Below are 15,394 nucleotides of genomic sequence, written 5' to 3'. Positions count from 1 at the left end.
TGCTATTTGTGAGTCTGACATTTCTGATTCTGACACTGTAATCCTAGAGATGCCTTCTTTCACCATTTCTTTACTCTCTGCAAATGAGAAGATCAGTATTAGGAAAATAATGATGATGTTGGTTTAGACATAGAAATTGAGGATGATATTTTTAAAGCTTTTGAACTTTAACAGGATAATTGGGGGATACTTGTGTATCTGACACTAATAAAGATGATGAGGATGATGATGATGAATGTATTGATCAAGTTTATACAATTCAGAAGGATGACGTTGTTTGTGTCAAAGTAAGTCAAACCAACAGTGGCAGCACTTGATGACAATATTTGTCAAGGCATCTGTAGTATTTGCAGTGCCAAAGAAAGTATAGGTAGGGATGTTAAGCATCTATACACCTCATTTCTAATACATAATTTGCACAAATTCATTAAAGTGGTTTATAAAAATCTGGAAAAGCATATATAAAAATCAGTCCAGCATCAGCTGCCAGCAGCATGGATAGAAACCAGCACATGTCATCTCCACTACAAACACATTCATCATTATCCTCCTATCTAACATTTAGATGTAGTCCTCCTGCATCCAATTTGCAAAGGCAAACTGACTATTTGATGCAATCCACAATTCTCAAGAAGAATCCTTGTGCACTAAGCACACTGCTGCTGTGGATGAATATTCATCACAGAATGGGGCCAAGAAGACTAGTAGTTTCACACAACAATTGTTGGTGAAAGAATTTAAGACATATCTAGTATGACAGCCACCATCCTGTTGTACAGTGGATCACTGAAGCCATGATGGCTATGTTAGCATTAGATCTGCAACCAATATCGTCCATCAATGCAACTTCTTGTTATAGTTTATTATTTGAGGTGTTTATGCTACCAAATTCCATAATGATTCTTCTTTATCAGATTAGCAATTCCTCACCTCAGAATTTCAACAAGTACCATGTTTGGAACACACAATAAACTTTCTGGGTCAGAAACTTCTTAAAAAATTACAGGTACATGCAGGAAATGCTGTCTGTGGCCCATAAATTTTTTGAACATTTCCAGCATTCAGCAATGTAGAACAGTGCAGTAGCTGCAAGACAGGTTAATTTGCCATGCAAATTAACCTGAAGCAATATGTAGTAACCAGGTGAAATTCCACCCTTTATAGGCTTAAGTGACTTGAGGAACAGAAACTAGCCATCATGATGTACATATCAAGCCATTAGAGGACAAGGGGGACATGTAACTAACTTACTGCAGCACACTGGAGAATACTCTCTGTTTATTCAAACTACTGAAACCATTTGAAATTGTAACCTATCAAGTGAGTTCAGACACTGACAGCCTTAGTCAGGTTATAACCTTAATTAAACTACTGGAATCTCAGCTATAGAAGCTGAAAGAGGAGATTAAACTAATTGATTCTGAAATGTATGCTTGACTTGTATATATAAATAAACTGGAAGAAATAAAATGCATGACTTGTACAAACTAGTCAATGTGTACTTAAACTGCCCACCCTCGAGTGTGTACTTAGAAAGAGTGCTTAGAACAGCTGGGAACCTTGTGAGCTACTTCCACAAAATGTGAAAAACTGATGTTCACCAAAAATAAGATACAAATTCCATGAGAAATACCTTTGCTACCAATTACAAACATATACTATAATGGTGGATTCCAGTGAGGATGAGCTACTATTGTGTGATTACATTAACAACAGTGATGGAAGTTATGATGAGAATGATGCCATCTTCAACTTTAAGGATGAGTAACACTGTTAACCTTAAGTATATTGGAAGCTTGGTTTAACCAAAGCATCAAAATATTTTTTTTTTCTGTGGGGGCCCAAACAGATCAAGCCTATCAGTCACAAAAGTGGCAGTCCTTGTTGCTGAAGTGCTTGGTTTGTTAAACTTTGCATGTGGTTTTTATTATACAACATACAGGTGAAAGGGAGGGCCTAAGGACAATTCCATCTTGCACTACCTACTTTTCATTATGGGCTTTGCCAATATTTTTTGTGTTTGACTGGCAACATATATTACTTTGCTTACTATTTAGTGGATATTTTGGACCCAAAACAAAATTATATTAATACAAAGCAAAATACTGACTTCAGGAAGACAAGGTTTCAAGTCCCCACTATGCTCACATACAATGAATGTGAATAGTGATGGTGACAGTATGAATGTGTTTAAGTTACAGATTATCTTTGCCAAACCAAATTTATGAAAATACTAATAGGTGCACTGTGGTAATGAGACTCTCTTTTAGATTCCCCCTAATTGACTATGATGAGTACAGATTATCTAAGTTGCTCATTTCATCTTTTTCTCCTTCATTAGAAAAAAAGTTGATGTATGAGCTCCAGTTGCTGAACTCTTTTCTGGAGATAATGGCAACAGCATGTGTCTCATTCTGTTCAGCCACTGGTCACAGGTGTTGATGTTCTGTATCTTGCAAGACCATTCATCACCAGTTTCTCATCCAGGCATATACTTTAAGCACTGTTCTTGCAGCTTCTCTACAGATACAGAGAATGTAACATATATGAGTGGTGATAGATGCATCAGCCCCTACTAATATAGCACATAATGCTTGTGCAGCTTCTGGCAACCCTTACTCAGTTTGCATTTGAAAATTCATATTTGGAAGTTTGGTTTTAAATTATTTGTTCCATGTTTCTGATTTACTTTTTCTAATAGAAAATAAAAGCTTTACCTTCCACTAAATACTCCAACTCCAATCACCTGTACTGGCCTTGCACCAGAGATTAGCTGTTTGTAGTAAGTTTGATTTTCTACTAGACTTTCCTCCAGCAGCAATCACCTGTATTAGCCTGAGGCCTCTGATTTGCTGTAAGGATTGAGTTTGCATTTGAAAACTCACATTTTAAAGCTTGATTTATCTTTTCCATATTTTTGATTTACTTTTCCTTATAGTAGTGATGATATTTTAATGCTTTGCCTTTCACTAAATAGTACTCCAACTCCAATGACCTGTACTTGCCTAGTGCCTGTGATTTGCTGTTTGGAGCAAGTTTAGTGACCTAGAGGAAGTGTATTGGTATAAAATTATATTTTCTACAAGGCTTTTACTTTTAGGCTAGTAACTCTTGATTAACGGAAACATTCTATAAGGTTGTATAGTTTATTTAACTGCCATCGTGTCTGCTACTGCTATGCCACTGTGTTCATAGATGTGCTATATTCTTTTAAACTTTCAAATGTTTGTGCTACTGCTCTGTCTCTTGTTTGTGTTCGCTGCAGCCTTTGGCTAATATAGGAACTTTAACAGGTCCAAATGACATGATTTTAGCTGATTATGAATTTTTAAAGAAATCCAAAACCAAAACAATTAATGGTGGTTTTGTAAAAACCGAAACATGAGGATGATTTAAAATCAAAGCAAAACATGGGGGTCTGCGCACATCTCTAGTTTTAATATTGTTGCGACACTGGCCAATATATGTATTGCCTTTTTTTAAATATATTTACATTATATATATATATATATATATATATATATATATATATAAAAGTTTTCTGTACTTAAATTTTTTAAAGAAAATAACTTTCAAATATCAAAGAGTTAATCTACTTACATAACAAATTTTACCCAATTTGGTCAAGATAGTGAGCACAGAAGGGCTAGGGCTGCTCTCCCCCACACAATGTGATAATGGTAGGGTCTCTCATGTCTTATCCAGTGCAGAAGTGATAATACATCTGTTGCTAGACAACAATCTTAACACCTGTATACAGGAAATGTGTTAAAAAATGTTTATGTTTTAATCTGCAGGTATTAATGCATCTACAGTTGTATAAGAGTGTTGTTGCCATGGTCTAATTTTTTTCTATGTACATTAATGACAATATTGACATTTAAAGGATAAATATAATTACTAAATCATGTTGAGAAAATTGAGGAATTACAACAACAAAAAAATATAACCAGAAATTACAAACTAGGTCACCTCAGTCTGCCAGATACTCTGCCCTGTCCTCCATTCTAATCTTCCCCATCACTCACTTTGTTTGTCCGCTGCTCCATCCTGCTCCACCCTCCTCTCAATCCAAAGCTCGGGCCCACTATGCCCCCTGCTCTTTGTTACTCTGCCCCATATATATATATATATATATATATATATATAAGATCCATAGGGTTGGCACTCCCTCCATTGCACAACAGGACCGAGGTGCCAGCAAAGAAATTCAACAATATACATCCATTTGCAGCGGCACTCATTGGCTTTCCAAAGAGAAATTGAGACACACATGGTGTAATTCAATGTTTCGGGTTTATTCCAACCCTTCCTCAGGAATAATAAACAATACATCCATCTTACCTTAAATACCCCAAACTGCTGATGAGACGCCGGAATCACCGTCAGCTCTGTTGGTCAGCGCCCACAGGACTTCCTGTGTGCAGCTGGAATTGTCAACCCCGGCACTCAATGGCCACATTGGCCCTCATTCAGAGCTGTACGCTCTGAGCAGAGCGTACGCTCTGAATGAGGGCCGCCCTCCATAAAAATGGAGCATCCTCCTGGACGCTCGTATAGCTGTGGGTCACCACCCACAGCCTATACGAGCATGCAGTTTGATGGCCGCGATGGTCGTGACCATCGCGACCATCGAAACTGCGAGCCGGAGCCTGCGGTTGAGGTTTTCAACCGCAAGCCCCGGAGTGATTTTGGCTCTGTCAGAGCCAAAATCACTCCCACTGACATCACTAGTGATGTCAGTGGGCCGGCTTCTGACGGGAGGTGTTCCCGTGGGAACGCCCCGTCAGGGAGGCACGCCCCCGGCACGCCCACCAAAGGGGGCATGCTGTCAATCAACATCGACAGCACGCCCCCTTTGATCAGACACAACGAGCGAAGGACTTTCCTTCGCTCGTCGCATCTGGTGCATGCGCACGACGGAGCTCCCTCCATCGTGCGCATACTCAGTGCAGACCATCGACCCACTTGCGAGCGGACAGCCGCTTGCGAGTGGGTCTGAATCAGGGCCATAGTTTCCAGTGTGCGCAGGATTTCCAGTGTGCACACAGATTAGTCATCCCCGGCATCCCCTCCATTGCCATGGCTACACCTCGGCGTCTCCTTACACCCATGCCTGTTTTGCGGTTTACCGGGGTTGACAATTCCAGGTGCTGACCGACGGAGCTGATGGTGATTCCGGTGTCTCATCAGCAGTTTGAGTGCCGCTGCTAATGGATGTATATATATATATATATATATATAATTACAGGTAGGAGGCCACTCACCATTGCAGCAATAGAAAAATCCTTATTTGGTACATACCACCAGTATTATAGCACATGTTCCAATGTTTCAGTCTAATAACAGACCTTTGTCAAGGTAGATAATTGTTGAAGAAGCCACAGCCACCAGAGGCAAATACACTCCAAACTTGACACACTTAAATAGAATCTAAATTACCAGGTGTACAGAGTTCAATCAGCATGCACTCCATGAGGCATGCTGGGACACACAACAGTGAAGCCACACCCACTTTTGGAGTGACAATCTAAGCCTCAATCTGAAATGGCCAATAAGGTACAATCCTAACAAATCACTTGACATTTATAATAGACAGGACATAACAGCTTTTATCAGCCTGAAAGTTAATAGCCACTCCCCACAGCACATCATACTGCAATCACATGACAGGCTCCACAGAGCAAGGAATGCCCAGCCAGAATCAGTGAGTCATCACCGGGTCACATGGTCGCTTACACACGTGGTCATGTGATCCAAACAACACCACAAAACTTCTGTCAGATCAGTGATCATGGCACCCAGGATCACATGACCTAGCATCTGTCAAACATAGATGTTACTATGGCATCAGGCGCCATATCCACACTTCTGTATGTCCAAAACCCTAAAGAGGTAAATTACATCACTAACAAACTGTTATCTGACCAAATAACAACTACAGTATACACCATTAAAGCTATGCCTAAATTATCTCCTACAAAATAGAAAATATACAATATAAAAACATAATAAAAAAGCCAGCAAACCCAAAATCCCCAAAAATTAATAAAGTAAAACAACAGAAAACATATCACTGATGCAAAAAAATACTGAATGAAATTTTCTCATTAAGGCCCTTTGGGGCTACTGTATCAAGATCGAAAATCAATTTAGCCGTCCGGCATTTCAATGTCAGTTCCCTGTCTCTGCCATGTGCTAGTGGAGGCTGCCAATCAATCTTTGATGGTGCAGCTGATGATGTGATTGATGCATGTTAATTCGCACAGTGATGCATTAGCACTGCAGCCAATGGGTACAGTAACTCGGTAGGAAGGACACCAGCCATAGAATTAGTCGTTGTGGCTGTAGCAAAAAACGCAGTCATGGCTGCAACTGTATCCACCTCTGAATCAGGCCCAATGTATGGATGGATTCAATCACTGAGCATAAAATAAAGCATTGTTTGCACTGAGGTCTTTACTGCACAACATGCATTTATCTGCCAAATCCATTATTTGAAGCAATGAAGAGGAGCGGGTGAGGGATTAAAATCACATGCATGACCTTACTCAAAGAAAGATGGACAACATAGAATGAAGTGCAAGTGACCATAACTAATTCCATTATATGTTTAGCTTTTCGAAGTTCCTACAATTGAGATATTTCAAAATATAATAGACAAATTCATTTTAAGTGTATTTGTAATTTAATTCCAGTAGACTTCCTTCAAATAAACTTATTTATTGTACATTTTTGTGATTAGATTGAATCCTCATTTTTCAACCTCAATGAGCTTTTATTTAACAATTGTTTTTTTCTCTTTGCAGGCCCCGCACATTTTTTCTTCATATGGTTACGTGTAACAATATTAGGTAAGTGTTTTTTCAAGTTATAAAAAAGATCTAAAAAAAATCAACCTACTATTACCCAGCTGTCTTTTTCTCACAAGGTCCACAATAATTTAAAGTTAAACAAGAGCTGAAATTTTCACCCACTGAACCCTTTTCTTCTACTTTCCTTCTGTACCTATAGTATAGTAACAAATGTTGTTAGAGTTACATGCAACATCAGCAATTATAATTTCTATTAAACAGTTTATTTAATCTATAACTTCCTTAGTCATATGCAATACATTGAAACTGCTGCACATAACTTTAATTATTTTTGTGCATAGGAGTAGAGTTATGCATATAAGATTTTATTTAACTGATAGTTGGAATAGAAAAAATGCCATCTTTGACCATGAAAATGTAAAAGATAACCTCACATCCTTGCTCTCCGTGACCTGGGTGCTGAGGGTAGGTTCTCTTGGTCTCTCCATCTTGGTCATCCTGGTGTGTGTCCAAATTGGAGTCAGCCACAACAGATCACTATGGGATCAACATGTTGCAGAATAATATCTGGTATACATTAAATGTGCAACTATATTATAACAGGCTTACAAATTGGTTAATTTATAAGCAAAAGATGAAATTTTTAAAACTAGTTCAACAACACAATTATGTACAGTACTTTATATAAACACATTTATACATATGTGTGTTTCTGGCTCATGTGTTTAAGGGAGACTATGGGGTATATTTACTAAAGTGTGGGTTTTTAGAAATGGAGGCATTCACAAATATTTCAACACACACACACACACACACTGATTTACATGCACACACAAACTATTTAATGCAACCTATCTACTTTTTATAAACTATTAAATACTCATTGAGGTTATTTTAATTCAAACAATGACCCCATTTAATCCTAATATTACCTCCAAATAATATTTTATTTACACTATTACCTGTATAGTATAGTATGTGGCCATGAAAAATTATTATAATTGGCCATACTTTAGCTATTATAATTGTTCCCAATGCAATATAAAACATTTCTACTAACCAGCACTTTTTTATTCTAACTGTAATTTTAACCAAAAATATAACAAATATTATTATTGCAATCGTGACATAGTAAAAATGTTTTTTTCTTATAAAACTCTAGTTTACTCCATTTTAATATTATATAATGCAGTATTCATGAGAAAAGTAATTGATCACTATAGCTTGAGTGTAGTTATATTGTTTTCTATCTGAGTCCATTTCATAGGGTATATTTTCTATATAGGTCCATGCCTTAGGGGGCATCTACTGTATTTTACCAAAAGCAATTTGCTGGCGAGGACTGCCATCTGTGTGCCTTGCTTGCCTTGTAGACGTGTTACATTTGCAGTGTGAGACAGTAGAATTCTCTGTAGAAGCTGCCATTATGCTTTCTGCACAGAGGGCTATGCAACTTTTCAGTGTTGTGGTCTTCATCCGTTTGTTCATCACAATGCTGTAACACTGGGCACCTCTGGTGTGACCTCATTTATACAGTCTTTAGCAGTTGTGCACTGTAAATTCTTTACATTTATTCAAAGCAGCAATTCCAACAAGTCCATATCTTTAAGCCCATCTTTGTTTCTTTAGCCCAAACCAAGGTTGTGACATTGAATAAAGAACAAATTTATCTGGAACAAATAGTATTTCCTTGCTTGTAGATAGAAATCTTAATTTCTTTGGGTAATGGTATCTCACATGGCTGGATGTAGGAAAAACCTATAGTATTTACTTCATGGCATTTTCCTCACTGAATTCATTACCATACTGTAAGGACTTGCTATTATTTTTACCTCTATTCCTATTTGCTATCTATTTTCTAACGCAAACTAAAATAACTCTACACCAGCTTAATACTATCTAAGGGCTTTCTCTATTGGATCTATAATGTGACTAATAATTCTATTTAATATAATTTGATATGTGTATGGAAACATCCTATCAATTCAATACAATCAATGTATATGTTTATGCTCCATACAGACAATAACTGTCAGTAATAGTTTACAAATGTGTATCCCTACTCAGCATTCCACAATATGCTACAATGTGCATATAATTACAATTACCTTTTTGTGCTACAATTATTCTCTTAGACGTGATGCAGTCTAAGATGATAAAAGTAGAGATGAGCAGTTGTTACGATCCTCTAGCAATTGCTAGGACCGAGATGGAGGTTTTGGAGATACGTGGCACATCGAAGAACAAACACAAGAAGTATAGTTAAATCATGGCAGTTTACTAAATAAATTATATGATGGACCAGTGAAAACACAACATGTCAATGGTGCAATAAGGAGCTGAAACCATAGGACAGTCAATAGAATATACTGTAGGTTTACAGTCCTAACTAAAGTTGTTAAATGGCCAGGAGACCTAGTAGACAGCAATGCTTGAAACATGGTGAAGAAGCAGGATTGCTGTATGGCCTGGAGGGCCTAGCAGACAGCAATGCTTGAAACCTGGTATAGAAGCAGGATTGCAGTATGACCTGGAGGGCCTAGCAGACAGCGATGCTTGAAACCTGGTATAGAAGCAGGAATGCAGTATGGCCAGGAGGGCCTAGTAGACAGTGGTGCTTGAAATGTGGTGTTGAAGCAGGATTGCTGTATGGCCTGAAGGGCCTAGTAGACAGCATAGCTAGAAACGTGGTTTAGAAGCAGGATAGCTGTTTGGCCTGGAGGGCTCAGCAGACAGCGATGCTTTAATCGTGGTATAGAAGCAGGATAGCTGTACGACCTGGAGGCTCTGTAGACAACGATGCTTGAACCGTGGTATAGAAGCAGGATAGCTGTATAGCATGCAGGGCTCTGTAGACAGCAATGCTTGAACCGTGGTATAGAAGCAGGATAGCTGTATGCCCTGGAGGGCTTAGTAGACAGCAATGCATGAACCGTGGTATAGAAGCAGGATAGCTGTACAACCTGGAGGCTCTGTAGACAGCGATGCTTGAACCATGGTATAGAAGCAGGATAGCTGTATGGCCTGGAGGGCTCTGTAGACAGCGATGCTTGGACCCAGGGTACTTGGGTCACTTAAAAGCCGGTGAGCAGAATACACGCAGCATGTAGAAAATATAGCTGGAAGTCTGGTTGCACAGAGAGCAGCTTGCATAACCAAAAGTTCCACATGAAAACTCTATAGCCAACAGGGCGGCGACAGTCCAGGAAGTTCAAATAGGATCAGCTGCCAATCAGGCAACACTAGGAGGAAACATGTGAAATCCTCTGACGTCTGGGGCTCCTAGCAACCGGCAATCTAGAAGCATGGTCAGGAGCAGGAGGAATACTGGCAGGAGACAAGTCCTGGACTGGACTTGTAACAGCAGTTCGGTTTTGACTCTGACCTTTTTGCCAAATTAGCGCAAGTTTGGATTAGTTTGGATTGATCTTATTGGCTATCCACAATACGTGAGAGCCAGATAAACAATATGATGCTGTTTTTGAGATCCAAACATAATTGAGTAAAACCAAACCGCTCATCTCTAGCTAAAAGAATAATTGTATCCCAATTAATATTTTTGTCCCAATTTGTTATAAGAAGTATATCATTCTTTACCAGATGTTTAATTCTGTTTGAAACATTTATGAAGGAAGCATAAATATACTACTGAGTAATGCAAAATGAAATATTTACACGGTACTGTACATTATAATGATATAAGATGTACAGTACAAGACAAATATGTACAGATAGCTGGTTTAAGATAAATATACAAACAAAACAATTTAGTATAATTGCATTAATGAATTGTACACTGACATGGATGAGTACATGTATGAGAGTTGGAAGAATCTTGACAAAGGCAAACATATGTTTGCATGATTGCAGTGACAAAAGGTTTAACTATCACTGTTCTCTTTCTTGTGAACTGGAAACTTCTTAGAATTGTACATGTGTCAATATTTAGCACTGTCATGACAGAATCAGTATGTTATACCGCCGGACTTCAGCCCGGCCGATGAAATACCGATGCTGGAAGGCCGGCAGATGAAGAGCCTGACAGGGAAGGTAAGTAGGCTATCCCTAACCCTCTCCCTCCCTAACCATCCCTTAGGGGTGTCTAACTCTAACCTCCCCCTATAGTGCCTAACCCTAACCTCCCCCCATGGGGTGCGTAATCCTAACCCCCCTTCCCTGTACCCTAAACCTAACCCTCCTGGAGAGGTGCCTAAGCCTAACCTCCCCCTGGGGGTGCCTGACCATAACCCCCCCCCTTCCCCTGTCCTAACCATAATCCTCCCATGGGGGTGCCTAACCATAAGTACTACCAGAAGACCCTAATCCTAACGCTCCCCCTACTGCGGCTATCCGCTCCTGACATACGGCTTACCTACAATTGGTATGCCGGGCGTCAGGATTTTGGTGTGGGGCTAATGATAGGCATCAATTTTTAGACAACTATCAATAGTCTCATGCTGGGATTTCAGTGTCGGGAAGCCCGGCGGTCAGCATTTTGACCGGCGGCTTCCTGAGTACATACCATCATGGGCGGTGCAGCTAAAGCTGAACTTGTAAACTACAATTCCAACAAAAAAGAAGATTATGGGGCTCTGGACAGACAAAATGGTCAAAGTTTGGGAAGGGGGTGGGTGTTAACATGTCAGTCTATAATATAGAGGTGACGGTGAGAGAGCAGGGTGAGGGTGTGCGAGTGGGGTAAAGGTTTGAGAGACAGGTGAGGGTGTGAGAGTGGGGTAAAGGTGTGAGAGCAGGGTGAGGGTTTGAGAAAGGTGAAAATGTGAGAACAGGGTGATGGTGTGAGAGTGGGTGGGGGTATGAGAGCAGCGTGAGGGTGTAAGAGCAGGGTGTGGATGTGAGAGCAAGGTAAAAGTGTGAGAGCAGGGTGAGAGTGTGAGAGCAGGGTGAGGGCATGAGACCAGGGTGAGGGTGTGAGAGCAGGGAAAAAGTAAGAGAAAAGGTTTAAAGTGGGAGAGCACGGTAAAAGTGGGAAAACTGGGTAAAAGTGGGAGAGCAATGTGAAAGTTGAAGAGTAGTGTGAGGGTAGGAAAGCAGGGTGAGGGTGGGAAAGCAGGAGTCTCTGTACCTGGTCTGTCTCCACCACAGGAATATCTGTATGGGAAGTGGAATCCCCTGTATCCTCTCCTGCTCCTTCCCATCTGAGCACTTCCTCTTCTCCATCAAGTGGCGGTGGCTGTAGATGGCTTCTTCCTCCCTCCACTGCTGCTCCTCCCTCTCTTTCTTCCCGGCCCAACTTCTCCCCGCTGGCTGTTTGTTGCCAGACTGTGGCTCCTGCTCCAGGCATGCCACTGCTGCTCACACTCATGTTCTCACCCGGACAGAGAGAGGGGCCCGGGGTCTGGGAGGCAGCGACATTTGAATTTGGTGCCAGCCGCAAATTAATCAGAGCTCGCGTATCGGCAGCCAATCAGGAGCTGCCACTATGGCTGTTCCTGATTGACTGCCAGCCCATGAGCTATGATTGGCTCATGGCTGGTGCTGCTTTCAAATTGCCCCCAGTGCTTATCCACTCTCCTGCCACCAGGGCCCCCTTTCTCTCTGGCTCCTGGACTCTAGTTCCAGCAGTCCCCCCCCTGATGGTGGCCCTGCTAACAAGTAAAAGGAATGATATTACAGTTTGACTTGTGATCCTACTCTCTGATAATATGGTGAGGATCCAGTGTTTCTTCAACTGTAGAATTTGCTATTTAGTGTGACTCCTTAGACTTAGATGCATCTTGGCTATCCTGAAAAATATTCTTGCTGGGAGAGCAACTTGGTAAACTGGGCCAAATATCTTTTGTATGTCCCAGGGTTTTTAGACAATAAAATGGTTAGGGCTTAAGGGCACAAAGAAAACCTGCTAATGGTAATCATTTAATTGTCATTGTAATTTAGAGTGTGGTCTTCAGAATGGCAGTTTGCATGTGGTCTCTCTGAGAGACTCCAAACATTTGCTCCATCACTAGATGCAGTGGCGGACATAACAAATGGTGGGCCCAGGTGCAAAAATATGCTTTGGGCCCCATGACCCCCCCCCCCCCCCGACTACAGCTATTATACAAAAGACTGCTCACAATTCACATTATATGCCGGACTTTGCCTCCAATTCACATTATGTGCCCCAAATCACATCTTACAACCCAATATGCACTCAAAACACATACTGTATTATGTCCCAGTGTGCCTCCAAATCACATAATCTGACCCAGTGTGCCTTCAAATCATAATATGCCTCATTGCTCCCCAAAATCACATTATAGGCCCAAATCACATAATATGCCCACTGTGCCCCAAAAAACATAATATGCTCCACTTTGTCCCCAAATCAAATATTATGCGAATACTACTACCTCACAATATAAAAATAATATTTGAATATTTCAGTGAGTTGCTGGCTCACCTATCCATGTAGTCTGATCACCGAGTTCCATCTCGCTCTATGTTCCTCCCATGGACAGGCACCCTTATGAAGTTGTATGCAGCACAAACATCCATGCTGCCGCACATTTTCGGCCCTTGCTGTGTCACCATGCACTTTTGCTCAAGTGAAGTATCCACAGGCCAGGATACTTAGCTCGACTGGCAGGGGGGTTTATGCCGGGGATCCTCAGAAGCTAGGGACTCTGTACATGTGTGTCCCATATACCCATCTGTCACTGGACCTGGGCAGGAGTGCTCCTTTCCTGTTATTTTTATTCATGCCTGGGAAGTCAGATCTCTGGTAACAGAAGTGTTACAGAGGAGTGGAGCATGTTACAGGTCACGTGTCCTGGCTTCTGATTGATAGCAGAGTACTTCCCAAGCAGCAAATCAGCACTGGGGGCATATGCTGGTGTTTTCCCTGCCTGGAAGAAGCACTGCTCTACTGCTCCTTGCTGCTTGTGAGTCAGTGTCAGAATTAGTTCAGGCCCCTTCATTGCCACGAGCCCAGTTTAATGCGCCATCTGTACTCCAGCCCATGACTAGATGGTTTTGAGTGCTGTGTGGAGGTTACAGAGGTGTGGAAATTCTCTGTGGCATATTCAATTGGGGGCGAGGTTTAGCGAGGTAAAAAACCTTGCACTCTCCGTGCCCAATTTTGGATTACCGCTGGTATGTGTACCCCCATACCTGCAAAATCCAATTTTTAAAAAGTGGTTGCGGGAAAACCCTGCTGCATGTAAAAAAATAAAATAAAAGCAATTATACATACTGGCCGGGGGTCTCTGGTGGTCTCCCTGTTTCCCGGTGACCTCCCATTTATCTTGTCACTGGGTAGAGGGCTGCTGTGAGTGCTGGGGGGTGCTGGGGGGTCCAAGGGCTGCTGGGAAATGTAGTTATCCCAGCACTGGCAACAGAGGAGAATACACTTACACGGGCGGGGGGGTCACACACGCACACACTCAAACACTCACAAACACTCACAGACACACACACTCACATACTCATCCTGCTGCAGAAGACCCGGCTCCCAACGTTGGATGCAGAAGACACTGCTTTGGAAGGTGAGTAATTATAGACTAATTAAGCTAATTGCAAACTACCAATTGTTTAATTTGTCATTAGGAGGGGTGCTGCCGGGGTCTCAGAGCATTTCATGACCATTCTTCCTAAAAATATGTTTTTTAGGAAAAATTGGTCGTGCTCTGGAGGTGCTAAAAAAATAAACTCCGGTGCTCAATAACTGAAAAACCCCACACCTAATTCAATAGCAAAAATCCTGCACCTGAAGGAAAAGTCGTGCTGGTGTGGGATTTTTGCTATGCTCGCACCTAATTGAATACCCCGCCCCTCTGTATGACTAGGTGTTATCTGCAATCCTACATTAATTTCATGGGCCAGCACTATAAATCTGTTTGTGGGAGAATTAATTTCAGGTATTAAAAGTCTAGCATCTACAGTTACAATGCCACTGGCATTTGTGCCATAGAACATGTTTCTACACTTGTATGCCAATCATTGCTGTTCTGTGTGTTTACAGCTTTCAGGGCCTATTCATCAACACTAAAATATTGATGAGGTAATTAGGTTTAGAATTCATCATTCCTCCTCTCCATAAGTATCTATTCCGAAAAGCTGTCATTTTTGCGATGACAGCTTTTCAGAAAATAGATACTTTTCCCTATCTACTCTACCTTACCACAGCTGTAATCAGTGCTGCGCATGCACCGTTACATTTACAAAAGTGGCACATGTGCAGCACTGATGGTGTCCTTCCACCCCCTTTGCTCCCTTTACTGTGTTCTGCCGGGAGAACACAGTCAGAGCAGAAGCCGGAGCCGGAGGAGGGACCAGGGAGTGACGGAACGAGCTAGAGGAGGACCTGTCCAGCTAAAAGCAAGTAAGTGTAACCTGCTATACGCCACCTGAGAGTGCCGTATAGTAACACCATCAATTTCCGAAAATACATAATATTCGGAATTTGATAAATAGCCTAATTTCTACATCCCCATACTAATGTACAGTATTTCGAGTGTGGAAATTAGCGCAGGAGGACTTAACCAGGAGATATCAGTGATATCTCCTGCGTAAAGTGTGGTAATGAATACTAAAAAAAGGTACTTAAGGAAAATGTCCTTAAAACCATTATTTTAGTG

The 15,394-nt window shown here is 41.2% G+C and overlaps 1 protein-coding gene across 2 annotated transcripts in view; it reads left to right on the top strand.

Moving 5' to 3' along the window:
- The window catches only part of CDH12 (cadherin 12), an 873,582-nt gene that overhangs the window by 233,558 nt on the left and 624,630 nt on the right, over positions 1-15,394 (top strand). For both annotated transcript variants that reach the window (XM_088468267.1, XM_088468266.1), the window contains exon 2: positions 6,810-6,854. The gene's annotated coding sequence lies outside the window, so the exon portion shown is untranslated. The remainder of the gene's footprint in view (positions 1-6,809; positions 6,855-15,394) is intronic.

This window comes from Taudactylus pleione, unplaced genomic scaffold (assembly GCF_031769625.1).
Source record: "Taudactylus pleione unplaced genomic scaffold, aTauple2 ptg000083l, whole genome shotgun sequence".
Taxonomy (NCBI): domain Eukaryota; kingdom Metazoa; phylum Chordata; class Amphibia; order Anura; family Myobatrachidae; genus Taudactylus; species Taudactylus pleione.
This window is presented reverse-complemented; position numbering and strand designations above follow the sequence as displayed.